This window comes from Dendrobates tinctorius, unplaced genomic scaffold (genome assembly GCF_039654945.1).
Source record: "Dendrobates tinctorius isolate UK_male_01 unplaced genomic scaffold, ASM3965494v1 ptg000251l, whole genome shotgun sequence".
Lineage (NCBI taxonomy): Eukaryota > Metazoa > Chordata > Amphibia > Anura > Dendrobatidae > Dendrobates > Dendrobates tinctorius.
In genome coordinates this window covers 11416345-11429217 of record NW_027361918.1, presented here as the reverse complement: position 1 = coordinate 11429217, position 12873 = coordinate 11416345, and the positions used below count along the sequence as shown (strand labels likewise).

Genomic DNA, 12873 nt, shown 5'->3' with positions numbered 1-12873 from the left:
CTATCAGATGTTTTCAACCTTCTGGCAAATACCAGACAGCTATGATCTTTCTGGACATGTAGACAGAAACACAACCGGAAAGTTTTTTCTCCAGTTTGCCTTGTGAATTCAAATCTTAGGCAGCAACAGTGCTTTTACTTTATGGAGATGCTGAGCACCAATGTGAAAACGTCTTCAACTGTAGCATGCTACCCAAGCAAAAGGAACCAACGTCCCTGGGTGGACTCAAACCACCAACCTTTCGGTTAACAGCCGAACGCGCTAACCGATTGCGCCACAGAGACACAAACGCCTGCCGAACTTTCGTCTAACAGCCGGACGCACCCACCAGTTTTAACCGGAACCTTAAACAATGGTCAGACACCATTTCCTCTAATGATTTTCAACAATAATATGACACAAGAAAGCAAAAAAAAACAAAGAAACAATTGCAGAACCCCAGGAGTACTCTAGTCGCCAACAAATATGTAATGGCTGAAAATTTACATGTCATCGACATGAACACAAACAGTCATTAGAATTTTACTCTGTACATCTGTTAACACAAGCAGAGTGGCGCAGCGGAAGCGTGCTGGGCCCATAACCCAGAGGTCGATGGATCAAAACCATCCTCTGCTAAATTGTGCTGCATTACAACTTTTTTCTACAAACTAGGTAAGTTTTTTTTCATTCCCCCAGTTTGGTTCTCTATATACAGAGAAATGGTTTACTAGAAAATTGCACGACTGTATTTGTAGGCCATAATTCACATTGTGAAACCCAGCGGTCAATGGATTGAAACCAACCTCTTCTAAATAGTTGTGTTTTATAAACTTCATCATTGCATATCAACTGAACTTTTCTGTCAACAGCAAACGTGTCTCGGATCAAAAACACTAGTCAAAATCCTAAATCCCAGTACAACTCGTGCCAAAGGACCAGAAGGAGATTCGCGACCTCTCAGCATTTTCTATATTCAAACCAAACCATAAAAGGTCAATCTTTTTGCTTGGGATTGTGCTGCATTACAACTTTTTTCTACAAACTAGGTAAGTTTTTTTTACTCCCCCAGTCTGGTTCTCTACATACATAGAAATGGTTTGCTAGAAAATTGCCCGACTGTATTTGTAGGCCATAATTCACATTGTGAAACCCAGCGGTCGATGGATCGAAACCAACCTCTGCTAAATAGTTGTGATTTATAAACTTCATCATTGCATATCAACTGAACTTTTCTGTCAACAGCAAACGTGTCTCGGATCAAAAACACTAGTCAAAATCCTAAATCCCAGTACAACTCGTGCCAAAGGACCAGAAGGAGATTCGCGACCTCTCAGCATTTTCTATATTCAAACCAAACCATAAAAGGTCAATCTTTTTGCTTGGGATTGTGCTGCATTACAACTTTTTTCTACAAACTAGGTAAGTTTTTTTTACTCCCCCAGTCTGGTTCTCTACATACATAGAAATGGTTTGCTAGAAAATTGCCCGACTGTATTTGTAGGCCATAATTCACATTGTGAAACCCAGCGGTCGATGGATCGAAACCAACCTCTGCTAAATAGTTGTGATTTATAAACTTCATCATTGCATATCAACTGAACTTTTCTGTCAACAGCAAACGTGTCTCGGATCAAAAACACTAGTCAAAATCCTAAATCCCAGTACAACTCGTGCCAAAGGACCAGAAGGAGATTCGCGACCTCTCAGCATTTTCTATATTCAAACCAAACCATAAAAGGTCAATCTTTTTGCTTGGGATTGTGCTGCATTACAACTTTTTTCTACAAACTAGGTAAGTTTTTTTTACTCCCCCAGTCTGGTTCTCTACATACATAGAAATGGTTTGCTAGAAAATTGCCCGACTGTATTTGTAGGCCATAATTCACATTGTGAACTCCGTAGATGTTCTTCAAATATGGGAGAAAGGAATCTGTACTTAAAAAAAAAAAAAAAAAAAGCACTCAATGGCACATTTGACTATAAGTAAACTGTGACATGGTGTGGCGTGAAACTGATAATGGCGTTCGTCGGGCATGGGGGATTAGCTCAAGTGGTAGAGCGCTCGCTTAGCATGCGAGAGGTAGCGGGATCGATGCCCGCATTCTCCAATACAATCTTTGGATTCCTTTTTCAGTTGGCCGAGTGAATTGTTTATGCCACCTGCTCGTGGCACACACGTCCAAACCTTGAAGACTTTCAACAATGGCTAAATCAAGCCTTCGATAGCTCAGCTGGTAGAGCGGAGGACTGTAGATCTAAATTAGCAATCCTTAGGTCGCTGGTTCAATTCCGGCTCGAAGGAAGTTTTGTGTATTCTATCAGATGTTTTCAACCTTCTGGCAAATACCAGACAGCTATGCTCTTTCTGGACATGTAGACAGAAACACAACCGGAAAGTTTTTTCTCCAGTTTGCCTTGTGAATTCAAATCTTAGGCAGCAACAGTGCTTTTACTTTATGGAGATGCTGAGCACCAATGTGAAAACGTCTTCAACTGTAGCATGCTACCCAAGCAAAAGGAACCAACGTCCCTGGGTGGACTCGAACCACCAACCTTTCGGTTAACAGCCGAACGCGCTAACCGATTGCGCCACAGAGACACAAACGCCTGCCGAACTTTCGTCTAACAGCCGGACGCACCCACCAGTTTTAACCGGAACCTTAAACAATGGTCAGACACCATTTCCTCTAATGATTTTCAACAATAATATGACACAAGAAAGCAAAAAAAAACAAAGAAACAATTGCAGAACCCCAGGAGTACTCTAGTCGCCAACAAATATGTAATGGCTGAAAATTTACATGTCATCGACATGAACACAAACAGTCATTAGAATTTTACTCTGTAAATCTGTTAACACAAGCAGAGTGGCGCAGCGGAAGCGTGCTGGGCCCATAACCCAGAGGTCGATGGATCGAAACCATCCTCTGCTAAATTGTGCTGCATTACAACTTTTTTCTACAAACTAGGTAAGTTTTTTTTCATTCCCCCAGTTTGGTTCTCTATATACAGAGAAATGGTTTACTAGAAAATTGCACGACTGTATTTGTAGGCCATAATTCACATTGTGAAACCCAGCGGTCAATGGATTGAAACCAACCTCTTCTAAATAGTTGTGTTTTATAAACTTCATCATTGCATATCAACTGAACTTTTCTGTCAACAGCAAACGTGTCTCGGATCAAAAACACTAGTCAAAATCCTAAATCCCAGTACAACTCGTGCCAAAGGACCAGAAGGAGATTCGCGACCTCTCAGCATTTTCTATATTCAAACCAAACCATAAAAGATCAATCTTTTCGCTTGGGATTGTGCTGCATTACAACTTTTTTCTACAAACTAGGTAAGTTTTTTTTCATTCCCCCAGTTTGGTTCTCTATATACAGAGAAATGGTTTACTAGAAAATTGCTCGACTGTATTTGTAGGCCATAATTCACATTGTGAAACCCAGCGGTCGATGGATCGAAACCAACCTCTGCTAAATAGTTGTGTTTTATAAACTTCATCATTGCATATCAACTGAACTTTTCTGTCAACAGCAAACGTGTCTCGGATCAAAAACACTAGTCAAAATCCTAAATCCCAGTACAACTCGTGCCAAAGGACCAGAAGGAGATTCGCGACCTCTCAGCATTTTCTATATTCAAACCAAACCATAAAAGGTCAATCTTTTTGCTTGGGATTGTGCTGCATTACAACTTTTTTCTACAAACTAGGTAAGTTTTTTTTACTCCCCCAGTCTGGTTCTCTACATACATAGAAATGGTTTGCTAGAAAATTGCCCGACTGTATTTGTAGGCCATAATTCACATTGTGAAACCCAGCGGTCGATGGATCGAAACCAACCTCTGCTAAATAGTTGTGATTTATAAACTTCATCATTGCATATCAACTGAACTTTTCTGTCAACAGCAAACGTGTCTCGGATCAAAAACACTAGTCAAAATCCTAAATCCCAGTACAACTCGTGCCAAAGGACCAGAAGGAGATTCGCGACCTCTCAGCATTTTCTATATTCAAACCAAACCATAAAAGGTCAATCTTTTTGCTTGGGATTGTGCTGCATTACAACTTTTTTCTACAAACTAGGTAAGTTTTTTTTACTCCCCCAGTCTGGTTCTCTACATACATAGAAATGGTTTGCTAGAAAATTGCCCGACTGTATTTGTAGGCCATAATTCACATTGTGAAACCCAGCGGTCGATGGATCGAAACCAACCTCTGCTAAATAGTTGTGATTTATAAACTTCATCATTGCATATCAACTGAACTTTTCTGTCAACAGCAAACGTGTCTCGGATCAAAAACACTAGTCAAAATCCTAAATCCCAGTACAACTCGTGCCAAAGGACCAGAAGGAGATTCGCGACCTCTCAGCATTTTCTATATTCAAACCAAACCATAAAAGGTCAATCTTTTTGCTTGGGATTGTGCTGCATTACAACTTTTTTCTACAAACTAGGTAAGTTTTTTTTACTCCCCCAGTCTGGTTCTCTACATACATAGAAATGGTTTGCTAGAAAATTGCCCGACTGTATTTGTAGGCCATAATTCACATTGTGAACTCCGTAGATGTTCTTCAAATATGGGAGAAAGGAATCTGTACTTAAAAAAAAAAAAAAAAAAAGCACTCAATGGCACATTTGACTATAAGTAAACTGTGACATGGTGTGGCGTGAAACTGATAATGGCGTTCGTCGGGCATGGGGGATTAGCTCAAGTGGTAGAGCGCTCGCTTAGCATGCGAGAGGTAGCGGGATCGATGCCCGCATTCTCCAATACAATCTTTGGATTCCTTTTTCAGTTGGCCGAGTGAATTGTTTATGCCACCTGCTCGTGGCACACACGTCCAAACCTTGAAGACTTTCAACAATGGCTAAATCAAGCCTTCGATAGCTCAGCTGGTAGAGCGGAGGACTGTAGATCTAAATTAGCAATCCTTAGGTCGCTGGTTCAATTCCGGCTCGAAGGAAGTTTTGTGTATTCTATCAGATGTTTTCAACCTTCTGGCAAATACCAGACAGCTATGCTCTTTCTGGACATGTAGACAGAAACACAACCGGAAAGTTTTTTCTCCAGTTTGCCTTGTGAATTCAAATCTTAGGCAGCAACAGTGCTTTTACTTTATGGAGATGCTGAGCACCAATGTGAAAACGTCTTCAACTGTAGCATGCTACCCAAGCAAAAGGAACCAACGTCCCTGGGTGGACTCAAACCACCAACCTTTCGGTTAACAGCCGAACGCGCTAACCGATTGCGCCACAGAGACACAAACGCCTGCCGAACTTTCGTCTAACAGCCGGACGCACCCACCAGTTTTAACCGGAACCTTAAACAATGGTCAGACACCATTTCCTCTAATGATTTTCAACAATAATATGACACAAGAAAGCAAAAAAAAACAAAGAAACAATTGCAGAACCCCAGGAGTACTCTAGTCGCCAACAAATATGTAATGGCTGAAAATTTACATGTCATCGACATGAACACAAACAGTCATTAGAATTTTACTCTGTACATCTGTTAACACAAGCAGAGTGGCGCAGCGGAAGCGTGCTGGGCCCATAACCCAGAGGTCGATGGATCAAAACCATCCTCTGCTAAATTGTGCTGCATTACAACTTTTTTCTACAAACTAGGTAAGTTTTTTTTCATTCCCCCAGTTTGGTTCTCTATATACAGAGAAATGGTTTACTAGAAAATTGCACGACTGTATTTGTAGGCCATAATTCACATTGTGAAACCCAGCGGTCAATGGATTGAAACCAACCTCTTCTAAATAGTTGTGTTTTATAAACTTCATCATTGCATATCAACTGAACTTTTCTGTCAACAGCAAACGTGTCTCGGATCAAAAACACTAGTCAAAATCCTAAATCCCAGTACAACTCGTGCCAAAGGACCAGAAGGAGATTCGCGACCTCTCAGCATTTTCTATATTCAAACCAAACCATAAAAGATCAATCTTTTCGCTTGGGATTGTGCTGCATTACAACTTTTTTCTACAAACTAGGTAAGTTTTTTTTCATTCCCCCAGTTTGGTTCTCTATATACAGAGAAATGGTTTACTAGAAAATTGCTCGACTGTATTTGTAGGCCATAATTCACATTGTGAAACCCAGCGGTCGATGGATCGAAACCAACCTCTGCTAAATAGTTGTGTTTTATAAACTTCATCATTGCATATCAACTGAACTTTTCTGTCAACAGCAAACGTGTCTCGGATCAAAAACACTAGTCAAAATCCTAAATCCCAGTACAACTCGTGCCAAAGGACCAGAAGGAGATTCGCGACCTCTCAGCATTTTCTATATTCAAACCAAACCATAAAAGGTCAATCTTTTTGCTTGGGATTGTGCTGCATTACAACTTTTTTCTACAAACTAGGTAAGTTTTTTTTACTCCCCCAGTCTGGTTCTCTACATACATAGAAATGGTTTGCTAGAAAATTGCCCGACTGTATTTGTAGGCCATAATTCACATTGTGAAACCCAGCGGTCGATGGATCGAAACCAACCTCTGCTAAATAGTTGTGATTTATAAACTTCATCATTGCATATCAACTGAACTTTTCTGTCAACAGCAAACGTGTCTCGGATCAAAAACACTAGTCAAAATCCTAAATCCCAGTACAACTCGTGCCAAAGGACCAGAAGGAGATTCGCGACCTCTCAGCATTTTCTATATTCAAACCAAACCATAAAAGGTCAATCTTTTTGCTTGGGATTGTGCTGCATTACAACTTTTTTCTACAAACTAGGTAAGTTTTTTTTACTCCCCCAGTCTGGTTCTCTACATACATAGAAATGGTTTGCTAGAAAATTGCCCGACTGTATTTGTAGGCCATAATTCACATTGTGAAACCCAGCGGTCGATGGATCGAAACCAACCTCTGCTAAATAGTTGTGATTTATAAACTTCATCATTGCATATCAACTGAACTTTTCTGTCAACAGCAAACGTGTCTCGGATCAAAAACACTAGTCAAAATCCTAAATCCCAGTACAACTCGTGCCAAAGGACCAGAAGGAGATTCGCGACCTCTCAGCATTTTCTATATTCAAACCAAACCATAAAAGGTCAATCTTTTTGCTTGGGATTGTGCTGCATTACAACTTTTTTCTACAAACTAGGTAAGTTTTTTTTACTCCCCCAGTCTGGTTCTCTACATACATAGAAATGGTTTGCTAGAAAATTGCCCGACTGTATTTGTAGGCCATAATTCACATTGTGAACTCCGTAGATGTTCTTCAAATATGGGAGAAAGGAATCTGTACTTAAAAAAAAAAAAAAAAAAAGCACTCAATGGCACATTTGACTATAAGTAAACTGTGACATGGTGTGGCGTGAAACTGATAATGGCGTTCGTCGGGCATGGGGGATTAGCTCAAGTGGTAGAGCGCTCGCTTAGCATGCGAGAGGTAGCGGGATCGATGCCCGCATTCTCCAATACAATCTTTGGATTCCTTTTTCAGTTGGCCGAGTGAATTGTTTATGCCACCTGCTCGTGGCACACACGTCCAAACCTTGAAGACTTTCAACAATGGCTAAATCAAGCCTTCGATAGCTCAGCTGGTAGAGCGGAGGACTGTAGATCTAAATTAGCAATCCTTAGGTCGCTGGTTCAATTCCGGCTCGAAGGAAGTTTTGTGTATTCTATCAGATGTTTTCAACCTTCTGGCAAATACCAGACAGCTATGCTCTTTCTGGACATGTAGACAGAAACACAACCGGAAAGTTTTTTCTCCAGTTTGCCTTGTGAATTCAAATCTTAGGCAGCAACAGTGCTTTTACTTTATGGAGATGCTGAGCACCAATGTGAAAACGTCTTCAACTGTAGCATGCTACCCAAGCAAAAGGAACCAACGTCCCTGGGTGGACTCGAACCACCAACCTTTCGGTTAACAGCCGAACGCGCTAACCGATTGCGCCACAGAGACACAAACGCCTGCCGAACTTTCGTCTAACAGCCGGACGCACCCACCAGTTTTAACCGGAACCTTAAACAATGGTCAGACACCATTTCCTCTAATGATTTTCAACAATAATATGACACAAGAAAGCAAAAAAAAACAAAGAAACAATTGCAGAACCCCAGGAGTACTCTAGTCGCCAACAAATATGTAATGGCTGAAAATTTACATGTCATCGACATGAACACAAACAGTCATTAGAATTTTACTCTGTAAATCTGTTAACACAAGCAGAGTGGCGCAGCGGAAGCGTGCTGGGCCCATAACCCAGAGGTCGATGGATCGAAACCATCCTCTGCTAAATTGTGCTGCATTACAACTTTTTTCTACAAACTAGGTAAGTTTTTTTTCATTCCCCCAGTTTGGTTCTCTATATACAGAGAAATGGTTTACTAGAAAATTGCACGACTGTATTTGTAGGCCATAATTCACATTGTGAAACCCAGCGGTCAATGGATTGAAACCAACCTCTTCTAAATAGTTGTGTTTTATAAACTTCATCATTGCATATCAACTGAACTTTTCTGTCAACAGCAAACGTGTCTCGGATCAAAAACACTAGTCAAAATCCTAAATCCCAGTACAACTCGTGCCAAAGGACCAGAAGGAGATTCGCGACCTCTCAGCATTTTCTATATTCAAACCAAACCATAAAAGATCAATCTTTTCGCTTGGGATTGTGCTGCATTACAACTTTTTTCTACAAACTAGGTAAGTTTTTTTTCATTCCCCCAGTTTGGTTCTCTATATACAGAGAAATGGTTTACTAGAAAATTGCTCGACTGTATTTGTAGGCCATAATTCACATTGTGAAACCCAGCGGTCGATGGATCGAAACCAACCTCTGCTAAATAGTTGTGTTTTATAAACTTCATCATTGCATATCAACTGAACTTTTCTGTCAACAGCAAACGTGTCTCGGATCAAAAACACTAGTCAAAATCCTAAATCCCAGTACAACTCGTGCCAAAGGACCAGAAGGAGATTCGCGACCTCTCAGCATTTTCTATATTCAAACCAAACCATAAAAGGTCAATCTTTTTGCTTGGGATTGTGCTGCATTACAACTTTTTTCTACAAACTAGGTAAGTTTTTTTTACTCCCCCAGTCTGGTTCTCTACATACATAGAAATGGTTTGCTAGAAAATTGCCCGACTGTATTTGTAGGCCATAATTCACATTGTGAAACCCAGCGGTCGATGGATCGAAACCAACCTCTGCTAAATAGTTGTGATTTATAAACTTCATCATTGCATATCAACTGAACTTTTCTGTCAACAGCAAACGTGTCTCGGATCAAAAACACTAGTCAAAATCCTAAATCCCAGTACAACTCGTGCCAAAGGACCAGAAGGAGATTCGCGACCTCTCAGCATTTTCTATATTCAAACCAAACCATAAAAGGTCAATCTTTTTGCTTGGGATTGTGCTGCATTACAACTTTTTTCTACAAACTAGGTAAGTTTTTTTTACTCCCCCAGTCTGGTTCTCTACATACATAGAAATGGTTTGCTAGAAAATTGCCCGACTGTATTTGTAGGCCATAATTCACATTGTGAACTCCGTAGATGTTCTTCAAATATGGGAGAAAGGAATCTGTACTTAAAAAAAAAAAAAAAGCACTCAATGGCACATTTGACTATAAGTAAACTGTGACATGGTGTGGCGTGAAACTGATAATGGCGTTCGTCGGGCATGGGGGATTAGCTCAAGTGGTAGAGCGCTCGCTTAGCATGCGAGAGGTAGCGGGATCGATGCCCGCATTCTCCAATACAATCTTGGGATTCCTTTTTCAGTTGGCCGAGTGAATTGTTTATGCCACCTGCTCGTGGCACACACGTCCAAACCTTGAAGACTTTCAACAATGGCTAAATCAAGCCTTCGATAGCTCAGCTGGTAGAGCGGAGGACTGTAGATCTAAATTAGCAATCCTTAGGTCGCTGGTTCAATTCCGGCTCGAAGGAAGTTTTGTGTATTCTATCAGATGTTTTCAACCTTCTGGCAAATACCAGACAGCTATGATCTTTCTGGACATGTAGACAGAAACACAACCGGAAAGTTTTTTCTCCAGTTTGCCTTGTGAATTCAAATCTTAGGCAGCAACAGTGCTTTTACTTTATGGAGATGCTGAGCACCAATGTGAAAACGTCTTCAACTGTAGCATGCTACCCAAGCAAAAGGAACCAACGTCCCTGGGTGGACTCAAACCACCAACCTTTCGGTTAACAGCCGAACGCGCTAACCGATTGCGCCACAGAGACACAAACGCCTGCCGAACTTTCGTCTAACAGCCGGACGCACCCACCAGTTTTAACCGGAACCTTAAACAATGGTCAGACACCATTTCCTCTAATGATTTTCAACAATAATATGACACAAGAAAGCAAAAAAAAACAAAGAAACAATTGCAGAACCCCAGGAGTACTCTAGTCGCCAACAAATATGTAATGGCTGAAAATTTACATGTCATCGACATGAACACAAACAGTCATTAGAATTTTACTCTGTACATCTGTTAACACAAGCAGAGTGGCGCAGCGGAAGCGTGCTGGGCCCATAACCCAGAGGTCGATGGATCAAAACCATCCTCTGCTAAATTGTGCTGCATTACAACTTTTTTCTACAAACTAGGTAAGTTTTTTTTCATTCCCCCAGTTTGGTTCTCTATATACAGAGAAATGGTTTACTAGAAAATTGCACGACTGTATTTGTAGGCCATAATTCACATTGTGAAACCCAGCGGTCAATGGATTGAAACCAACCTCTTCTAAATAGTTGTGTTTTATAAACTTCATCATTGCATATCAACTGAACTTTTCTGTCAACAGCAAACGTGTCTCGGATCAAAAACACTAGTCAAAATCCTAAATCCCAGTACAACTCGTGCCAAAGGACCAGAAGGAGATTCGCGACCTCTCAGCATTTTCTATATTCAAACCAAACCATAAAAGGTCAATCTTTTTGCTTGGGATTGTGCTGCATTACAACTTTTTTCTACAAACTAGGTAAGTTTTTTTTACTCCCCCAGTCTGGTTCTCTACATACATAGAAATGGTTTGCTAGAAAATTGCCCGACTGTATTTGTAGGCCATAATTCACATTGTGAAACCCAGCGGTCGATGGATCGAAACCAACCTCTGCTAAATAGTTGTGATTTATAAACTTCATCATTGCATATCAACTGAACTTTTCTGTCAACAGCAAACGTGTCTCGGATCAAAAACACTAGTCAAAATCCTAAATCCCAGTACAACTCGTGCCAAAGGACCAGAAGGAGATTCGCGACCTCTCAGCATTTTCTATATTCAAACCAAACCATAAAAGGTCAATCTTTTTGCTTGGGATTGTGCTGCATTACAACTTTTTTCTACAAACTAGGTAAGTTTTTTTTACTCCCCCAGTCTGGTTCTCTACATACATAGAAATGGTTTGCTAGAAAATTGCCCGACTGTATTTGTAGGCCATAATTCACATTGTGAAACCCAGCGGTCGATGGATCGAAACCAACCTCTGCTAAATAGTTGTGATTTATAAACTTCATCATTGCATATCAACTGAACTTTTCTGTCAACAGCAAACGTGTCTCGGATCAAAAACACTAGTCAAAATCCTAAATCCCAGTACAACTCGTGCCAAAGGACCAGAAGGAGATTCGCGACCTCTCAGCATTTTCTATATTCAAACCAAACCATAAAAGGTCAATCTTTTTGCTTGGGATTGTGCTGCATTACAACTTTTTTCTACAAACTAGGTAAGTTTTTTTTACTCCCCCAGTCTGGTTCTCTACATACATAGAAATGGTTTGCTAGAAAATTGCCCGACTGTATTTGTAGGCCATAATTCACATTGTGAACTCCGTAGATGTTCTTCAAATATGGGAGAAAGGAATCTGTACTTAAAAAAAAAAAAAAAAAAAGCACTCAATGGCACATTTGACTATAAGTAAACTGTGACATGGTGTGGCGTGAAACTGATAATGGCGTTCGTCGGGCATGGGGGATTAGCTCAAGTGGTAGAGCGCTCGCTTAGCATGCGAGAGGTAGCGGGATCGATGCCCGCATTCTCCAATACAATCTTTGGATTCCTTTTTCAGTTGGCCGAGTGAATTGTTTATGCCACCTGCTCGTGGCACACACGTCCAAACCTTGAAGACTTTCAACAATGGCTAAATCAAGCCTTCGATAGCTCAGCTGGTAGAGCGGAGGACTGTAGATCTAAATTAGCAATCCTTAGGTCGCTGGTTCAATTCCGGCTCGAAGGAAGTTTTGTGTATTCTATCAGATGTTTTCAACCTTCTGGCAAATACCAGACAGCTATGCTCTTTCTGGACATGTAGACAGAAACACAACCGGAAAGTTTTTTCTCCAGTTTGCCTTGTGAATTCAAATCTTAGGCAGCAACAGTGCTTTTACTTTATGGAGATGCTGAGCACCAATGTGAAAACGTCTTCAACTGTAGCATGCTACCCAAGCAAAAGGAACCAACGTCCCTGGGTGGACTCGAACCACCAACCTTTCGGTTAACAGCCGAACGCGCTAACCGATTGCGCCACAGAGACACAAACGCCTGCCGAACTTTCGTCTAACAGCCGGACGCACCCACCAGTTTTAACCGGAACCTTAAACAATGGTCAGACACCATTTCCTCTAATGATTTTCAACAATAATATGACACAAGAAAGCAAAAAAAAACAAAGAAACAATTGCAGAACCCCAGGAGTACTCTAGTCGCCAACAAATATGTAATGGCTGAAAATTTACATGTCATCGACATGAACACAAACAGTCATTAGAATTTTACTCTGTAAATCTGTTAACACAAGCAGAGTGGCGCAGCGGAAGCGTGCTGGGCCCATAACCCAGAGGTCGATGGATCGAAACCATCCTCTGCTAAATTGTGCTGCATTACAACTTTTTT

At 40.8% G+C, this 12873-nt stretch overlaps 10 non-coding genes across 10 annotated transcripts; 7 read left to right on the top strand and 3 right to left on the bottom strand.

Moving 5' to 3' along the window:
• The first annotated feature begins 2198 nt into the window (after positions 1–2198).
• TRNAY-GUA (transfer RNA tyrosine (anticodon GUA)) lies at positions 2199–2284 on the top strand. Its single transcript is given in 2 exon segments — positions 2199–2235; positions 2249–2284. It is a non-coding gene; the product is annotated as a tRNA-Tyr (tRNA).
• Positions 2285–2507: 223 nt separating this feature from the next.
• Positions 2508–2581, bottom strand: TRNAN-GUU (transfer RNA asparagine (anticodon GUU)). Its single transcript has one exon. It is a non-coding gene; the product is annotated as a tRNA-Asn (tRNA).
• A 2288-nt stretch (positions 2582–4869) lies between these two features.
• On the top strand, positions 4870–4955 carry TRNAY-GUA (transfer RNA tyrosine (anticodon GUA)). Its single transcript is given in 2 exon segments — positions 4870–4906; positions 4920–4955. It is a non-coding gene; the product is annotated as a tRNA-Tyr (tRNA).
• A 2585-nt stretch (positions 4956–7540) lies between these two features.
• Positions 7541–7626, top strand: TRNAY-GUA (transfer RNA tyrosine (anticodon GUA)). Its single transcript is given in 2 exon segments — positions 7541–7577; positions 7591–7626. It is a non-coding gene; the product is annotated as a tRNA-Tyr (tRNA).
• Positions 7627–7849: 223 nt separating this feature from the next.
• On the bottom strand, positions 7850–7923 carry TRNAN-GUU (transfer RNA asparagine (anticodon GUU)). The gene has a single exon. It is a non-coding gene; the product is annotated as a tRNA-Asn (tRNA).
• A 1730-nt stretch (positions 7924–9653) lies between these two features.
• TRNAA-AGC (transfer RNA alanine (anticodon AGC)) lies at positions 9654–9726 on the top strand. The gene has a single exon. It is a non-coding gene; the product is annotated as a tRNA-Ala (tRNA).
• Positions 9727–9834: 108 nt separating this feature from the next.
• On the top strand, positions 9835–9920 carry TRNAY-GUA (transfer RNA tyrosine (anticodon GUA)). Its single transcript is given in 2 exon segments — positions 9835–9871; positions 9885–9920. It is a non-coding gene; the product is annotated as a tRNA-Tyr (tRNA).
• Positions 9921–11950: 2030 nt separating this feature from the next.
• Positions 11951–12023, top strand: TRNAA-AGC (transfer RNA alanine (anticodon AGC)). The gene has a single exon. It is a non-coding gene; the product is annotated as a tRNA-Ala (tRNA).
• A 108-nt stretch (positions 12024–12131) lies between these two features.
• Positions 12132–12217, top strand: TRNAY-GUA (transfer RNA tyrosine (anticodon GUA)). Its single transcript is given in 2 exon segments — positions 12132–12168; positions 12182–12217. It is a non-coding gene; the product is annotated as a tRNA-Tyr (tRNA).
• A 223-nt stretch (positions 12218–12440) lies between these two features.
• TRNAN-GUU (transfer RNA asparagine (anticodon GUU)) lies at positions 12441–12514 on the bottom strand. The gene has a single exon. It is a non-coding gene; the product is annotated as a tRNA-Asn (tRNA).
• Positions 12515–12873: the final 359 nt, after the last annotated feature.